Source organism: Felis catus, chromosome F1 (genome assembly GCF_018350175.1).
Source record: "Felis catus isolate Fca126 chromosome F1, F.catus_Fca126_mat1.0, whole genome shotgun sequence".
NCBI lineage: Eukaryota > Metazoa > Chordata > Mammalia > Carnivora > Felidae > Felis > Felis catus.
Window position 1 is genome coordinate 65297352 of NC_058384.1, and position 18653 is coordinate 65316004.

General features: G+C 50.6%; 1 pseudogene; it reads right to left on the bottom strand.

Annotated features, from left to right (window-relative positions):
• Nucleotides 1-12931: 12931 nt before the first annotated feature.
• Nucleotides 12932-13706, bottom strand: LOC123382724 (annotated as a pseudogene).
• Nucleotides 13707-18653: the final 4947 nt, after the last annotated feature.

Sequence of the window (18653 nt, forward strand, 5' to 3'; positions counted from 1 at the left end):
CTGTGCCTCCCCCCGCCCTGCCACCTAATCATAAAGGATTAAATAGAATAACGTTAAAAGGACAGCCACAGGGGCCTCTCATTGACACACAGTTCCAGAAGGTTCCTGGACAGCTCTGCTTCACTGAACGCTGGTGAAGCCAGGACGCTGGAGAGGTCAACTCTGAGGTGAGTTTCTCATTCAGGTTCACGTAGAAAACTTGCACTCAGGGAATGCATTCCAGGTCACTCCTGATGCTTGAAGTCTTTCCCTTATACAGGCGGTGGCTGTGTCTTATAGGGGGTGGCCTGTGTGTTACAGGGGTGGCCTGTGTGTTACAGGGGGTGGCCTGTGTCTTACAGGGGGTGACCTGTGTCTTATAAGGGGTGGCCTGTGTCTTATAGGGAGTGGCCTGTGTCTTGCAGGGGGTGACCTGTGTCTTACAGGGGTGGCCTGTGTCTTACAGGGGTGGCCTGTGTCTTACAGGGGGTGACCTGTGTCTTACAGGGGGTGACCTGTGTCTTACAGGGGGTGGTCTGTGTCTTATAGGGGAGGGGGTGGCCTGTGTCTTACATGGGGGGCCTGTTTCTTATAGGGGGTGGCCTGTCTGTTACAGGGGGTGGCCTGTGTCTTACAGGGGTGGCCTGTGTCTTATAGGGGGTGGCCTGTGTGTTACAAGGGTGGCCTGTGTCTTATAGGGGGTGGCCTGTGTCTTACAGGGGGTGACCTGTGTCTTACAGGGGGTGGCCTGTGTCTTATAAGGGGTGGCCTGTGTCTTATAGGGAGTGGCCTGTGTCTTACAGGGGGTGACCTGTGTCTTACAGGGGTGGCCTGTGTCTTACAGGGGGTGACCTGTGTCTTACAGGGGTGACCTGTGTCTTACAGGGGGTGACCTGTGTCTTACAGGGTGGCCTGTGTCTTACAGGGGGTGGCCTGTGTCTTACAGGGAGTGGTCTGTGTCTTACAGGGGTGGCCTGTGTCTTACAGGGGTGGCCTGTGTCTTACAGGGGGTGACCTGTGTCTTACAGGGGTGACCTGTGTCTTACAGGGGGTGACCTGTGTCTTACAGGGTGGCCTGTGTCTTACAGGGGGTGGCCTGTGTCTTACAGGGAGTGGTCTGTGTCTTACAGGGGGTGACCTGTGTCTTACAGGGGTGGCCTGTGTCTTACAGGGGGTGACCTGTGTCTTACAGGGGTGACCTGTGTCTTACAGGGGGTGACCTGTGTCTTACAGGGTGGCCTGTGTCTTACAGGGGGTGGCCTGTGTCTTACAGGGAGTGGTCTGTGTCTTACAGGGGTGGCCTGTGTCTTACAGGGGGGGCCTGTGTCTTATAAGGGGTGGCCTGTGTCTTACAGGGAGTGGCCTGTGTCTTACAGGGGGTGACCTGTGTCTTACAGGGGTGGCCTGTGTCTTACAGGGGGTGGCCTGTGTCTTACAGGGGGTGGCCTGTGTCTTACAGGGGTGGCCTGTCTGTTACAGGGGGTGGCCTGTGTCTTACAGGGGTGGCCTGTGTCTTACCGGTGGGTGGCCTGTGTCTTACAGGGGTGGCCTGTGTCTTACAGGGGGTGACCTGTGTCTTACAGGGGTGACCTGTGTCTTACAGGGGGTGACCTGTGTCTTACAGGGTGGCCTGTGTCTTACAGGGGGTGGCCTGTGTCTTACAGGGAGTGGTCTGTGTCTTACAGGGGTGGCCTGTGTCTTACAGGGGTGGCCTGTGTCTGACAGGGGGTGACCTGTGTCTTACAGGGGTGACCTGTGTCTTACAGGGGGTGACCTGTGTCTTACAGGGTGGCCTGTGTCTTACAGGGGGTGGCCTGTGTCTTACAGGGAGTGGTCTGTGTCTTACAGGGGGTGACCTGTGTCTTACAGGGGTGGCCTGTGTCTTACAGGGGGTGACCTGTGTCTTACAGGGGTGACCTGTGTCTTACAGGGGGTGACCTGTGTCTTACAGGGTGGCCTGTGTCTTACAGGGGGTGGCCTGTGTCTTACAGGGAGTGGTCTGTGTCTTACAGGGGTGGCCTGTGTCTTACAGGGGGGCCTGTGTCTTATAAGGGGTGGCCTGTGTCTTACAGGGAGTGGCCTGTGTCTTACAGGGGGTGACCTGTGTCTTACAGGGGTGGCCTGTGTCTTACAGGGGGTGGCCTGTGTCTTACAGGGGGTGGCCTGTGTCTTACAGGGGTGGCCTGTCTGTTACAGGGGGTGGCCTGTGTCTTACAGGGGTGGCCTGTGTCTTACCGGTGGGTGGCCTGTGTCTTACAGGGGTGGCCTGTGTCTTACAGGGGGTGGCCTATGTCTTATAGGGGGTGGCCTGTGTCCTATAGGGGGAGGGGGTGGCCTGTGCCTTATAGGGGGTGACCTGTGTCTTACAGGGGGTGGTCTGTGTCTTACAGGGGTGGCCTGTGTCTGACAGGGGGTGACCTGTGTCTTACAGGGGTGGCCTGTGTCTTATAGGGGGTGGCCTGTGTCTTACATTCGGGTTTGTCTGAGATAAAGACGGGAGCCCCTGGAGGCCAAGGGCTGAGATGTGGCACCTGTGTCTGCTTTGGGCTTAAGGACAGGAGAGCGTCCCCAGGGCAGCATCCGTGTCCTTGGCTCACGCAGGTCCAGCTGGGGTGGGGTTCCCTGAGAAGAGCCATGAGGGGCAACGTCTCCTCAGGTCGGGACACTTTATCTTCTCGGCACTTGGAATGTCCTCCATTTCCACACCTGGTGACTTAAAACATCCTCCGAGCTCCAGACTCCTTTGTGTCACCTTTCCCGCCCTCCCTCCCCACCCGGCCCGTGGGGACCCGGTGCCCTCCCTCCGTCACATCCTGTGCGATCCTGACATGGCGTTCCCCGCGCGGTATTGCGTGTCCCTTAACTCTCCATCCCCCACACAACGACTGACACGGAAGATGCGAAGGATTAATTGAGGCTGAAGTGATCATATTGTGGCTTATGATGGGTTTGTCACTTTCTCGCTTGTCACCACCTCTAGCAGCTCTTTTATGCCAGTCACGGTGCTAGCAACCGGGAGAATAACGATCCCCACGACCCACGAGGTCCTGACCCTCGTGAGGCGTGTGTGCAGGTAGCAGAGACTGACAGGACCGACGGGAAGGCGGCAGAAACAGGAAATGGGGTGGCTGCCTTGGTAATTAGTGTGTTATGAAGGGAATAAAGAAGAGACTGACAGCTGTCCCCACTCTGTTTGGGATGAACAGGAAGTCTTTGCCAGTTGGTGAGGCGGGAGGGGACTGGGAACTCTCCAGCAGGAGCACCAGGGCCCCCCAGCCACGGGGTGGGGTAAAAGGGCCACATGAAGGACCACGGCTGGGGAGGCTGGGGAGGCCAGTGAGGTTGTGCAGAGAGACGCGGGCTGGCCCAGAGGCATCATGGCGGGGAGGGGGACGCTGCTGTCTGGGGATAATGGGATGTGGGTTGGAGATGTTCTAAAGATACAGATTGACCAGACTGGCGGATGTGATCTGGTGTGCGGGTGTGAACGGTGATAAAACAGGAACCGGGCACGTCTCCGACTGGAGTCATCAGATGGCCGTGCACTGATCTGGGGAGATTTGGAGAAAGACAGGCTTAACAGGTGGGTTTACAAGGAAGACACAGGGCTGCACACCCAGCTGTTCTGGTTTCTTCCTGAACAACGAGGTGAGACCATTAACCAGGGAAGGATGCGGTGGCTTCTGTTCTCCAGTGAGATCCTCAGCGGCTTCACGTGTCAGTGCCTCTTGGGTTTCTGCTTCCTTTTGACCCCAGTGGGTTCCTACGCATCTGTGCTTTTGTTTTCTGGAAGGTGTTCGTCGTGACCTTTACCGGTTTGGGGTTATTTATTTATTTATTTATTTATTTTGGGGATGAGACATAAAATTCTGTGTCACTGCCTGTGTCGGCCTGTCCTGTGTGGGGGCGAGAGCGGGCAGGTCGGTGGGCCGCCCGAGGTGGGAGAAGGGATCCTCAGGGTTGACGGAGGGGCTTCCTGAAGGCTCCGGAGGAGCTGGAGATGGGAGAAAGAGAGCGTATGTAGGTGCCGTGCAGAGAAAAGGAGGCCCGAGGAGTGAGTGCAGGCCGAGGTCAAGTTCTGCTGTGTGTTGCACAAAAAGTGCATCTTGCACATCGTTTCCATCGGCCGCAGACTTTTGGTTGAATTGGCTCTTCTGTAGAGGCCGCCCTGGTGCCCCTGCTGTGCTCAGGGCAGTGTGGAGGAGAGTAGGGGCTGCCCAAGTGGCCCGTGCTCATTTGGGTGACATTAGTTCTTTTTTTATTATTTTTCATTTTTTAATGTTTGTTTATTTTTGAGAGAGAGAGAGAGAGACAGAGTGTGAGTGGGGAGGGGCAGAGAGAGAGGGAGGCACAGAATCCGAAGCAGGCTCCGGGCCACGAGCTGTCAGCACAGAGCCTGACGCGGGGCTGGAACCCACGGACTGCGAGATCGTGACCTGAGCCGAAGTCAGGGGCTTAACCGACTGAGCCACCCAGGCATCCGTATTGACTGGGATTTGAATTTAAAAAAATATTAAAAGAAAAAGTTAAATGTTTATTTCTTTATTTTGAGAGACAGAGAGAGTGAGCGAGGGAGGGGCAGAGAGAGAGGGAGACACAGAATCGGAAGCAGGGTCCGGGCTCCGAGCCATCAGCACAGAGCCCGATGTGGGGCTTGGACCCACAGACCTCGAGATCATGACCTGAGCCAAAGCCAGGCGATTAACAGACCGAGTCACCGAGGCGCCCCCTGGGTGACATTAATTCTTTACCATGAAATAAATCATTCACAGCCCCAAATGTATGTAGAATATAGAAACAGTTTAAAACGTGTACCTACAATCATAAACTAAACACTCAAGTCCCAACCAGTTGTTTTGACAACTGGGGTTTCCGCCCCCAGACCCCACGGGTGACCCTCATCCCCTTAGCTTTCTGTATGTTTTATCTCAAACGTAGCTAGCCCGAAATAATCAGTTACCTAGTTTTGCTTATTTTTAAACTGAATATACACAGTTCCCTCATGACTCTCTTTGTTCCCTCATGACTGTGTTTTCTGAGATTTACCCACGTTCTTTGAGGCACAACAGTTTGTTTATGCTCATCGATGTATGGTATGAAGACACCACAATTTATTAATATATCCGGCCTCCGCGGGGCACATGCTTCGTTCCCAGGCTTTCTCTATTATGAACCGTGCTGCTGGAAGGTTCTCGTATCTCCTCGTGCAAGGGTCTTCAGACTGTGTGCTTGGGAACGAGATGGCTCCATCCTTGGGGGGGGCTCCTATCACCCAGGTGTGCGGCACTGCTTTCACAGTGATTCTACCAATTTTGGGGTCAGAGACCTTGCAGAGGTGGGGACAGACCTACCGCGTGGTCACCCCCCACAGAGCCAGCCACGGGGCGGGAAACGGGGGACACTCTCAGGCCAGCGCGGTTTGGGCCGCACGTTTTCCCCGACGTTCTGTTTCTTCCTTCACCGACTCCCGTTCTCAGACCCGAGTGTCTCCCGCCACGTGGGTGGAGGAGTTTGGAGGCTCTGCGGAGGCTGAGACTGTCGCAAGCAGGAGGTCTGAAGCGAGGGGCAGGAGAGGCAGGGGGCGCCGAGGGGTCCCTGGCAAGCAGTGCACGGGGGAGTTTGACTGGCACGTGTTGTGCTGGTGCTTCCTGGCCCAGACTGGGAGGGTTTTGCAGCTGGGAGCTGCCATAGTCACCGTGGGATTGATGCGAGAAGTGGCGGTTTGGGAATCTCTCATCCCCGAGGGAAACAGAAGTTTGCACTGCCGAGGCCCAGTCCACTGTGCTTCCTGGGGCGCGAGCCCCTGGCACCTGCACACCCTCCCCCTTTCCTTCAGACCGTCCGCTGCCAGCCAGGGACGTTAGGAAAAGACTGAGGCTCGGTGGCTCAGTCGGTTGAGCGTCGGACTTCGGCTCAGGTCATGATCTCACGGTCTGTGGGTTCGGGCCCCGCGTCGGGCTCTGTGCTGACAGCTTGGAGCCTGGAGCCTGCTTCGGATTCTGTGTCTCTGTCTGTCTCTGCCCCTCCCCTGCTTGCACTCTCCCAAAAATAAATGAATAGAAAAAAAAAAAAAAAGAAACAGAGAAAGAGTCTCCAGTCCTCACAAGATCCCTGAAAAGTGGGGGTTGCTCTGACTTTGGCGATGACAAACGTGAGACACAGAGAGGTGGGTAACTTGCCCGGAATCAGAGTTCTGGCTGCCGTGTTTCATCCGTGCTCTTCTTCCCGGTATCTGCCCCTGTCCTTCTGTCGTCCGGTCCTCTATCACCATGTGGCCCTCAACAAAGGCTCTAGGCGAAAGAGGAACAGGGATGTCTGGGTGGCTCAGTTGGTTGAGTGTCTGACTCTTGATTTCAGCTCAGGTCATGATCCCAGGGTTGTGGGATCGAGCCCCATGTCAGGCTCCGCACTGAGCATGGAACTTGCTTAAGATTTTCAGTTCACATAGGCTTAATAACCTAACCATTCGTGTAATGGTGAAAATTACTGTAGGGATCTCTTACATTCTAGTAAGAGTGACATTTGGACCACATAGGGTTGTTCTCCCTTGACATTATTATGGTCTCTCTCTTTTTTTTTTTTTTTAAGTTTATTTATTTTAAGAGAGAGAACATGGGGGAGGGGCAGAGAGAGAGGGAGAACGGGAGAATCCCAAGCAGGCTCCGTGCTGCCAATGCAGAGCACCTACTCGGGGCTGAACCCACGAACCGTGAGATCATGACCTGAGCCAAAATCAAGAGTCGGACCCTCCACCGACTGAGCCACCCAGGCGCCCCTGTTGTCATTGTTTTTATGTTTCTCTCTCGAATCGCCTCTCGCCATCTGTGGGCTTACCTGTTCTACAGCTAGCACGTGCCTGCAGTTAGGTGGGTCTTGGCTATAGAACCTGCTTCCGTGTATTGTTGGTTCTCTGCCATTTTGCTCGCATCCTATTTGGCAGAGAGCACGTTCCCCTCCTAAGGCTCAGGGTTCTTCGCGGAGGCATTCCCGGGATGTGCTGTTACAAATTCGCACGCCCCCTGGCATAACCAACATCCCCATCCCTGGAGACGCTGCCATCACAACTCCCAGGCTCTGTACTTCTCCAGGGACACCTCGGCCCGCTAACAGAGGGTTGGGCAGAGCGAGGACGCATCACTGGAATGGCAAAATAGGAACATCGATGTGTCTCCTGGTGAGGCTCCGGGGTTTCCCCCACCACCTGGGATGCGCCAGGAGGAAGTTACTCGGACCTTTCTCCCGCACAACCTTATCAACTCTTTCTGTCTTCCTCTGCTGGTTGTTTAGTGGACGCCAGATACACTGGCAATGGAAAGGCTGTGATCTGAGGCGTTGTTCTCCATGACCAACCCCCAGACAGTAAGTTGAAATGAAAAGAAATCCTAAACTCTTCTCATAATGGTCGTGCCGCATGGAGGAAAATATCAGGGGCCTCTGGCTCCAGCTCCGGTGTACATTGGTTGCCCTGTATCCTCTGCTTTCAAACCGGGGAGAGGACCTCAGAAAATAATCAAGTTACCCGAGGATGGCAATAGACGAGAAGTTTTCCAGAGTCTAGAACAAGGGCTGGCAAACGTTTCCAGCACAGGGTCGGGTGATAAATGTTTTAGGTTTTGTGGGCTCTTCTGTCTCTGTGGAACGTACATCATTATGTGGATTTGTAATCCTTTAAAGAAATATGAAAACTGTCCTTAGCTTGGGATCCTCACAGAGTTGTACCACAGGGACACCTTCAATTTTGGAGCCACAAAATATCATAGGACAAATTTCTAGAATTGTAATGTGCTAGGTTTCGGAGGAAGCAATGAACAGAAATAAATCTCAGGATCAAGCATGACCAGTTAGGAAATAACTCTGGAAAAACAGAATGAGGAAAGGAAAGGAAAGGAAAGGAAAGGAAAGGAAAGGAAAGGAAAGGAAAGGAAAGGAAAGGAAAGGAAGAACAGAGATCGATGGAAAGTTGTTTAAAGAATTAAGGATGTGGAAAAGAGGAAGGACACGGGATGGGATTGAACAGAGTCTCTGGAACACATTTGAGAATCTGGGGAAGGAGAGCGGGTGAGGCAGAGTGTCTCCGGAGCAAATCCATTTGGGCCCTGCTGTGTGGCTCACTGGGTTTGCATGGGAATGCGACAAAGGATTTGCTCCCTTCTTGTGGGTGTAGGTACAGTCCCGTTTCAACCACATCAGGTCATGGGCCCTCACTCCACCTTCCTGCCCTGTTCAACACCGTTGGCCTAGTGTGCCTCCCACAGCTGTCAGGATAAAAGAGAGAGAGAGAGAGAGAGAGAGAGAGAGAGAGAGCGAGAGAGAGAAAGGGAAGGAGAGAATCATTGCCATGGGGTGCAGGTTGGCAGGGATGGCTGGGCAGGACAGCAGCAACTGTGGGAAGCTGTCTGTGGATTGAGAAGTAAAGGCAGGAATACCAACCAGGTAACTTTAATCAAAATGAAAACCATTTTCTCCCCCCCAGATCATCAGCAATATTCAAGGTGGAGGAAGAGAAAAATCAGAACATAAACTAGAGGTAATATGTGTCCAAGAGAAAACAAGGGAGGGCACCTCTAATGCAAGACCAGGTTGGAAAACAGGTCAACAGGCTACTTTTTGCTAGAAGGTAACTTGAAAGACAGATTTCTACAGACCCTGGAAATAATTGGACTTCACAAGAAAGGCTCATTTCTCCAGAATTCTAGAAGAGCACTGAACCAGGAGTTAAATTACCTTGGCTTTTGTCTTTTGCTGACTCCTTACCAGATGTGACTTCTAGCCATTTAGCTTATCTGAGTCTGTGTCCTCATCATTAAAATAGAAATAATATGTTTTTTCCTATTTCATGTCATTGTTTGCATTTGTACGTGGGTATGAAAGGGCCTTGTAAAGTATTAAAAACTATGCTTGTGACAGGGATATTATTAGTTTCAGTGTTTTATTATTATTTACTAGTGCTTCAGTATTGGGGTTGACTTTGCTCATACATCGCAGGCTGTGTACTGTGATTGAAGGGTTTCCCAAAGACTGCTTGTCAAATTCCTGCCGATTTGGACTGTGACAACATGATTAAATCATCTTGTGGGATCCAAAGTCTCTACAGTCTTCAGGTTGTGAAGATAAGAAACATTAAAACCCAATGTATCAAGGACAGGACCCAACTCACCTGTGGGCATCCTCACTCCTGATTAGCTGGTCACCCAGCCATGTCTTCAGGGAATGAAGCAGAGTTGTCACTAGAGGCGTCCGGAGAGCTTGGGGTCACTGTGGAAGCAGCAAATGCCTGTCAAGAGAATGCCAGAGCAGAGAAGGCATTCAGGGAGACAAGGAAGGTCTTCTGCCCCTGACTTCACAGTTGTGACAGAGGTTGATTTGTTCTGCCCAGATGTAGGGTTTTTGAGACACGGCAGTCTGTGACCTTTCTTCTTTCGGATTCCTTCCTCGTGCCATGTTTCCCCAAACACATATTCTTAGGACAGGATCCTGACAAATCCTCTTGAAGCTATTATGACATAGATAAGTTTCCACCAAAAATTCATGCTCCCCATCCAAGGGCCACCTTTCCAGATGGCCTTGTATCTGGATGGGGCTGGGTGCTAATGGCACATGAGTGGATTGATGTGTGTCTTCTAGGGGCCAAGGCGGTTAAAAAGCAAATACATTTTGCCCACTTTCTTTTCTCTTGTCTGCTGCTTACTAGACATGGAGGTCAACAGCGATGCTGGAAACCAAATCCTGAAGGTGAAATGGCCACAAAAATGAAAGGAAATGGGGCATGTGAGTCCCTGGAGGAGACCTGCCTGGTCAGGACACTTACATGGGACAGGAATGTGAGCAGAAGCTCTGCTGGGATTTGGGGCTTTCTGGGATAGCAACTATTATCACTTGGATTAATATAGCCGCTGCTCTTAGCAAACCTTCTCAGACTATTCTGTTCTCTGCGAGTGGGATCGGCTGGACTTGTCTGTTGAACTTGGCCTTTCCCTTCTCTCCCCAGATTTTTTCCACCCTCCTTGGCAGTCCTGTCCTCGGTTGAATAACGACAGCCACCAAGAGCAAACAGAACAGAAGAATAATGGTTGTTTCATTCATGCATTCATTTATTCATCCATTTACTTTTTTTTTTCTCTGCATGGCCTGACTGCATGGTTGTAGCCCAGGAGTTAGATGGGAGCCTGGGACAGGTGTTTATAGGCACCTGGTTTAACGTCTTGTGCTGGGATGGCAGGAAAGGCCATGAATTTCAGTGGTAGGATTCGATATTGACAGCCAGGAAGCAGAGTATTTGTCACCACTTTATACCCAAGGAATTTGCTTCTTTTTAATTTCTTACGTTCCATTTGGCAGACTGCCCTGGACACGTAGGATCTGTGGGTGGAACACCCTGTGGTCGTTACCTGGTTTATAAAATTGGCCCCGGATGATCAGAGAGTTGTTCCCACCTAAACCCGTGCTGTGTGCCCGGAGCCCAGGTTTAAATACTTGGATAGAAGAGAAACTGAGAGCCCAAGTGTGGAAGAGTCTCAAGTCACCCATACACGGCAAATAAATAAAAATCTAGAAAACAAAACCAAACAAAAACAGGTGCTTACAAAAGCACACCAACCTTGTCCCTGAGACCTCATCATTTTCCCCCCGAGTGGATGTGCTCACAGGTAGGTGCACTCACAATATCAAGTAGTTTGTACTTAGAACGGTTGTAACTTGAGTAGTAGAATTTGGTAAGCCCGGTTTCTGAGCAAGACAATCACTCCACAGTCACATAAGTGATTATGTGGCTTCACTGGAATTGAAAATGTGGTGTGAGGGCTCCCCCAACAGCCCCTATCACTAGTTTGTACAGGAAATAGAGAATCCTGCCTGTCTCGAATAATCCTTTCACTTTCCCACTGCCAAACGCCTGGCTCTTGGGGGACGAGCCTCTTACTCAATGCACTGGATTCTGACAAGATGTGGTTGACCTGACTCTGCCATTTACTCTATGACTTTGGGCAAGTTACCTCAGTTTCCCCATCAGCAACGGGGGTCGTCCTGCGACCTACCGCATAGAGTCGTTGGAGGGATTAAATGAGCTAACAGGGGTAAATTGTCAGATCAATAACTGCTAAATTACAACTGGCCATTGCTATCTTGTTTTTCTGTTGTAGGTTAAACGCATTTCCTCCTTTTTTGAGTTTTTGTTGGGCTGGAACACAGTTGATCGTGCCCTCAGACATTGTTAGTTGAATATAGCTGACGTACAGTGTTAGGCTGGTTTCAGGCGTACAACATAGTGATTCTACAAGTCTGTCCATTATGCCACACTCCCCACGAGTGTAGCTGCCATCTGTCACCCTACAGGCTATTACGGCACCATTGACTGTGTTCCCTCTGCTGTGCCTTTCATCCCCTTAACTTACTCCTTCCGTACCTAGAAGCCTGGAGCCTCCCTTCCCCTCCACCCAATTTGCTATCTCCCCATTCCCCACCCCTCCTCTGGCCACCACCAGTTTGCCCCCAGTATTTATAAATCTGATTCTGCTTTTTGTCTGTTTATTCATTTGTTTCGTTTTTGAGATCCCGTATGTAAATGAAATCAAACCGTATTTGTCTTTCTCTGTCTGACACATTGCACTTAGCATAATGCCCTGGGTCCATCTGTGTTGTTGCGAATGTCACACCCTCAGACATTTGAAGGTTCTGACCCAGAACATATCCCCAGCACTGGATGTCCATTACTAGCCTTTCCCCTTCCAGCAGTCACAGCCAGCTTCCAGACTTTTCTCCTGAAGCTCTTTCCGTCTTCCCTGGAATCACGTCCTCACCCCCCTGGAAGTTTTGCATTCGCCAGTCCAGTCGTGGAGATCTGGTTCAGGACTTATAACCATGGATAGCATGTACGGACTATCGTTAATAAGGTGGTATTGTATATTTGAAAGCGTAAAAGGGAGTAGACCGTAAAAGTTTTCATCACAAGAGACGAGTCTGTAACTGTGTGACTAGACTTCTTTTTTTTTTTTTTTTAATTTTTTTTTCAACGTTTATTTATTTTGGGACAGAGAGAGACAGAGCATGAACGGGGGAGGGGCAGAGAGAGAGGGAGACACAGAATCGGAAACAGGCTCCAGGCTCCGAGCCATCAGCCCAGAGCCTGACGCGGGGCTCGAACTCACGGACCGTGAGATCGTGACCTGGCTGAAGTCGGACGCTTAACCGACTGCGCCACCCAGGCGCCCCTGTGTGACTAGACTTCTTATGATCATTGCACAATATATACGACTACTGAGTCATCGAAAAAAGAGTTATAATGATGAAGGGGTTCGTTACAAGTGGTGTTGGGGGGGTGGCTCAGTCGGTTAAGGGGCCGAATGTCGATTTCTGTTCAGGTCACAATCTCATGGTTCGTGAGATCGAGCCCCAGGTTGGGCTCTACACTGGCAACGCGGAGCCTGCTTGGGGTTCTGGCCCTGTCCCTCTGCTTCTCATGTTCTCTTTCTCTCTCAAAGAAATGAACTAAAAGATTTTTAATTTAAAATTGATGCGGGGATGTTAAATACCTAGCGTTTTTCAGAGCCAGCTCTGTGGCAGCAGACAGTTTGGTCTGGGAGCAAGTGACAGAACAATGGCTGTGATGACGCTGGAGGCCAGCTGGCTGAGCAGGCGGCCGGCGGCTCCCAGTGCAGACGGATTGCGTGTGTGATAGAGAAGGAACTACCCAGCAAAAGGAATGATTTCAGGTGTCTTTTGCACACAGGACTCTTGAACATATTGTGGTGGCATGTTTTCCGAGGGTAAAAGGAGCTCCAGGAAATCATTCAGTCATTTTATTGTAGATGTTGTAATTTTGAGCTTATTCTATGTATATTGCAGAATAAAGCAAATACACAAAGCTGTTGGTGATGTTAGAATCCAAGATTGTATATATGTATATGTATATATATATTTTATAAAATTTATATATATACACACATGTATAAAACCTTGGATATACATATATGTATATATGTTTTCCTCAAAAAGCTTTATTTTTTCCATTTGGTCTGTGGCTCGGGAGAGGGCTCCAGGATGCTTATAAAGCTGCCTAGTGTCTGCAGAGAGAGGTCCAGGCACCAGCCCTGGCATCAGGGGGCTGTCAGGGGGGCTTCAGAGGCTCCCGGTCATGCCTGAGAGGGAGCCTTTCGAAGAGATACTCTCGCCCAGCCCAGCCTGGGGGCCAGGCAGCCCGCAGAGGTGAGTCAGGGCGTCGCCCATCTTCTTGATGACTTGCGCCTCCTCATCCAAGAAGTGGTTCTCCGGGAAGTCACAGAGCCGGGGCTGCCTGCAGAACCCAGGGTGTGTAGGTGCAAAAGGGCCTGGTTCAGGCTGTTCTCCAGAAGCAGGGCAGCTTCCATGGCCTCACTCCTCTTCCAAGGGCTCCCGCACGTCCTGGAAGCGGGTGCGGCTGCCGCACTGGTTTTGCATCTTCAAGAGACGCTTAGTGCCCACCTGCTTCTTCCCACCAACTTGCAGAAGTGGCCCACGCCTTCCAGAGCCACATCATCACGTGGAAATGGAAGGCCAGAGAGAGCTACCTGTAGGAGGACCACAGGTGCAGGTTGACCAGGTGTGGACGGCGGCCTCTACCTTGGTAGGGTAATTCTGACAAATCGGGGAGCTCATGGTTGATCCGTAATAAAGAGCTCAGCTCAAAATAGGGTGTTGGTTAGGGGCTCCTGGGTGGCTCAGTCGGTTACGCATCCCACTTCGGCTCTGGTCATGATCTCACGGCTCGTAAGTTCGAGCCCTGCATTGGGCTCTGTGCTGATGGCTCAGAGCCTGGAGCCTGCTTCAGATTCCGTGTGTCTCTCTCTCTCTCTCTCTCTCTCTCTCTCTCTCTCTCTCTCTCTCCCCGCCCCTCCCCCACTCACTCTCTGTCTCTTTCTCTCTCTCAAAAATAAATAAACATTAAAAATTAAAACCAAACCAACCAACAAAAAAACTAGAGAGTATTTTTCGTCTTCACTGTGTGTTGCTTCTGGGTTAGCAGGTGTTCTGATCCACAGGGATCCAGTGGCAGAGACTCCGTCATTTAGAACACCGCTGGTCTCTGAGGCGGTGGGAAGGAAGGTGCTGGAAAGTACACCCACACGTCTGCTCATGTTTCATCGGTCCACGTGAGTTATGCGGCCATGTCCAAATTTAGGAGGATGGAAAAGTTCTGTCTCATTGTGGCAGATCCTGTAATTTTTGTAGGAAGTACTTTTCTCCTCTCCGCCAGGGACAGAGTAGCTGATTGTACGACTTGTTTTGACTGAGGACTGTGGTGGCTGTGACAGCACGCTGGCCCAAAGCAGAGGCTCTAAGAGGCGTGTCGGGCTTTCACTTCCTCCTTTACACGCCTGCCCTCCAGCAAAAGAAGAGTGGGCCCCCAGGAGCCACGGCTCCTTCCTTTGGATGCCTGGTTTGGGCGACATGGGTCACTGATCCAGAACCCGGAGCCAAGCCCAGCAGAGCAGTAGCTGAATCTCGGTCCTGGGAGCTGACTGAATTTGTTGTGATAAGCCCCCATGATCTTGGATTGTTTGTTACTGAAGCCCAAGCTAATACACCTGTCAAGGACTCGGAAGGAAGAAGAAAACAGAATGTTGGTGAAGAGCCCAAATGACTTCCACATTGACCGCCTGTTTTTAAAAAATAAGCTTACTTATTTATTTGAGAGAGAGAGAGAGAGAGAGAGAGAGAGAGAGACAGGGACAGAGAGAGAGGGAGTGAGAGAGGAGTCCAAGCAGGCTTCACATCATCAGTGCAGAGCCCAACTTGGGGCTTCTACTCATGAACCACGAGATCATGACCTGAGCCAAAACCAAGAGTCAGAGGCCACCCAAGTGCCCCGCGTGCTGCCGGCCTCTTAACGAAGGAGGCGTCGTGAACACCGTGGCACCTGCTGCTAGCCCACACGTAGGTGGAAGGCTGTAGAAATCGGGTATTTGGGTGAGGCCACGCACGGCGGACTCCTTGCTCTTTGCAAAGGGTTAAGAGTAGCTTTGAAGCATAGAGAGCCGATCTCATCAAAGTCGGCCCCGCTGACAGTGGACGGCTGGCGGCCGTGTGCCCCTGCTGAGTGCACCCTTGCGAAATGTTTCATGTGTGTTTCATCAGGACTTCGGCCCACAGTGCCAATATGTGGGGAGTACAGGGGTCACAGCGTGGTAAACCCCGGGGGGGTGGCTCAGTCAGTTAAGCGTCCGACTCCTGGTTTCAGTTTGGCTCATGATCTCACAGTTCATGAGTTCGAGCCCCGCATCAGGCTTCACCCTGACCGTGTGGAGCCTGGATGTGACTCTCTCTCTGCTCCTCCCCCGCTCCCTCTCTCTGTCACAAAAATAAATAAATAAACTTTACAAAAATTTCGTAAGTTACAAAAGGTACCAGTAAATGTCATGCTTACGCCTTGGTTGGGTTCTAGTTTGAAGAAACTACAAAAGCATCTGTTACTTGGTTTGGGAAATCTGACTGTAGCTTGGATGTTGGGAGGTAACAGGTATTTTTGATAGTATTCCTAGGTGTGAAAAAAGTATCAAGGCCATTTGGAGATTTTTTTCCCTATTCTAGGAGGTGCAGGCTGAAGGATTTAGTGGCTAAATATGATATCTAATCCAGTTTCAAATGGTTCAGCAGTAAATTCACACAGGTAAACACAGACCCGTATATAATATTTGCAGTTGAGGGGAAATGTTAACATTTCTTGAATCTAAGTGATGGGTATACAAGTGTTCATTATCTTCTTCTGTCAAATTTATATTTGGAAGTTTCCATAATATAAAAGCTGGAAACAAAACAAAGCAAGATGGGAAGAGGGCAGTGAAATCCAAATCTGTGCTCAGAATGTTGCCCTGGTCCAAAAGTCCACAAAGTAAATGCAGTCGTGACTTGTTTTGTCTTCCCTGCTTCCGGGCCATTTTATTTCAGGGATTCTGAGACCGAAGCGTTGCCCTTGACCTTGTTCATTCTCCATCTTTTTCTCTTTACAAAGAGCCATCCCTCGATTAGGGAGAGAGATCAATAATCGCACTTCACTTGACATACAGCCCGTCTGGAGGAACCGTATCTTACTGGATTGTCTGCTGCTTCTTAGTTTTAGAAAGAGCAGCATGATATTTATATACATATGATGCATGTCCTTGAACTTGATGTGTTATTCTTTTTCCTGTATTCCCACCTATTGCGCCTCATGGGACTGAGCATTTCTTGCTTCTTGAAGGTTAATTTCACCTCTGCTCCAGACCACATCCTTTCCTGATGCCGCCGGCTCTGATCTGCTCCTGTGCTACCCTCAGACTTCACGTAGTCTCTTTTGACTCTCCGCCTTCAGCACAACACACACATATGTGCACACACCCACAGACACGCACACACAGTTGCACACACATGCTCACACACACACATGCTCACACACACGCACACAGCCACATACATGCACACACACAAAGTTACACACACATGCTCACACACGCAGTTACACATGCTCACACACTCATGCAGATACACTTACACACATGCTCTCACACACACCCACACACATGCACACACGCAGATACACTTACACATGCACACGTACTCCCGCAGATACACTCACGCACACACGCTCACACACTCATGCAGATACACATACGCTCACCACACACAGTGTTCACAAACTCACGCAGATACACTCACACATACATGCCCACACACACGCTCACAGTCATGCAGATACACTCACACACATGTTCATATGCTCACACAGACACACACATGCACACACACACAGATACACTCATGCACACATGCTCACACACTCCCGTAGACACACACACAGTGCTCACATACTCACGCAGATACACACACACACACACACACATGCTCACACACTCACAGACACACGTGCACACACAGATACACTCACACACATGCTCACATATGCACTCACACACATACACACACATTCACGCATGCACACTTGCACATACACAGACTCTCATGCACATCTGTCGCCTCCATTTTAAAAATAATTTATTTGGGGCCACCTGGGTGGCTCAGTCGGTTTAGCATCTGACCTTGGCTCAGGTCATGACCTCGTGGTTCGTGAGTTTGAGCCCCGCGTCGGGCTCTGTGCTGACAGCTCAGAGCCTGGAGGCTGCTTGGGATGCTGTGTTTTAGCCTCTGAGGCTAAAAGGAATGTAACCCATTTTGGGGTTTGAGGGCACTCTTGGAAGATCATACCCCAACTAACCGCCTCATTGCCTGTTGTCAAATTTCCTTAAGGAAGATCAACTGTACCTGAAACTTGGCTACAGTTCCAGCTCTCTTCCAAGAAACCTTCTCTTGCCCACATCTTAGCCTATCCTAGCACAGCGTGGCCTCACTAATGTCTGGAGATAGAGATCACACCCTACAGCGGGACCATCCTGTCTCAAGACAATGTGTCTGGGAAACCTCTGACCTCCAACTTCCTTGCTCATTTGGTTTTGCTGGGGTCATTTGCCCCGAATGGAGGAAATAACTGCTTAGTTTTACATTTGCATGGAGACTCCACCTTGATGGGGTTTGCACGACAAATCCCGAGGTATGATCACTGTAGTGGCCAAGAACAACTCCGTTCCTGACAGATGTGATGAGCTCTTTTCTCGTAGGGATTTGAATTCCAGACCGTATGCATAATGGGTGGCCCAAAGGTCTAAATCCATGGTGGTATGACAATCCAAATTCTAGTCCTCCGTGTCCGGGGTGTAAGCAAGCTTTCTACCCTATTGTGTTCATTGGTGTTGATAGAACTCAGTCAGAGGCAATGCCAAGAACTGGCTAGCTCAGCACTATCGAAAGGAACCGTGAGTCCTCCCAAGACATTCCCGGAGAAGTGCAGAGCTCAGAAGGCTTTCTATAGCCTTCTAAAACTGAGACTGAGCACATAGATGCTCAACAAACAATAAATACATAGATGAATGAATGAGTGAATGAATGAATGAATGAAAGGAGCCAATTTGTAGGTCTGCTATTTCTGCCATATATCAGCCTGGGAAGCTACTGACATTATCTCCTCACACGGTCTGTCAGATCATCCTGTACCTTATATCTGAGCCGATACGATGCTGGACGGTACCACGTGCAGCCCCACATTTGGTACAGGAGACGGTTCCAGAAGAGCCAAGGCATTACTTTATGTGTCGCAGGCCCTGGGCCTGGGAGATTATCTCGATTTCCCAATAGACCTGGCCATGTCACTGTCTCTTCCTGCCACCTCACTGCCCCGTTTTTCTGGTGGGACAGTTAGCTTTCTGCTCGGCCTGGCTGTGCGGGTAACCGTAATTGCAACCTGGACCTCATTCAAAGCTATCGGAATTTATTGGCCCACGTGGCAGACCGACTGGAATGTTCTGAGCAGTGGGTTTCAAACATTACACATGGCCTCAGCTTGCTGGGGGCCAAGAGTCTGGGATTTATTAGGTCTGGGGCGTTGCATTTCTAATACGGTTCCAGGCGAGGCTGACACCGCTGGCCCAGGGACCACACTTTGAGAACCACCAAAGGGTGAACTCCCTTGAAACTGGGGAAACGAAGCAAGAGCCCTCTGCTTTCGTTCCCCTGCCCCTAAAATGTCTTTGGCTGGGGTCTCAAGTTAATGGGAGAAAAACAGTTCAGGCTTGACCGAAACAGGAAACAGAAGAACCTGATGGGAGGGGCCCTGA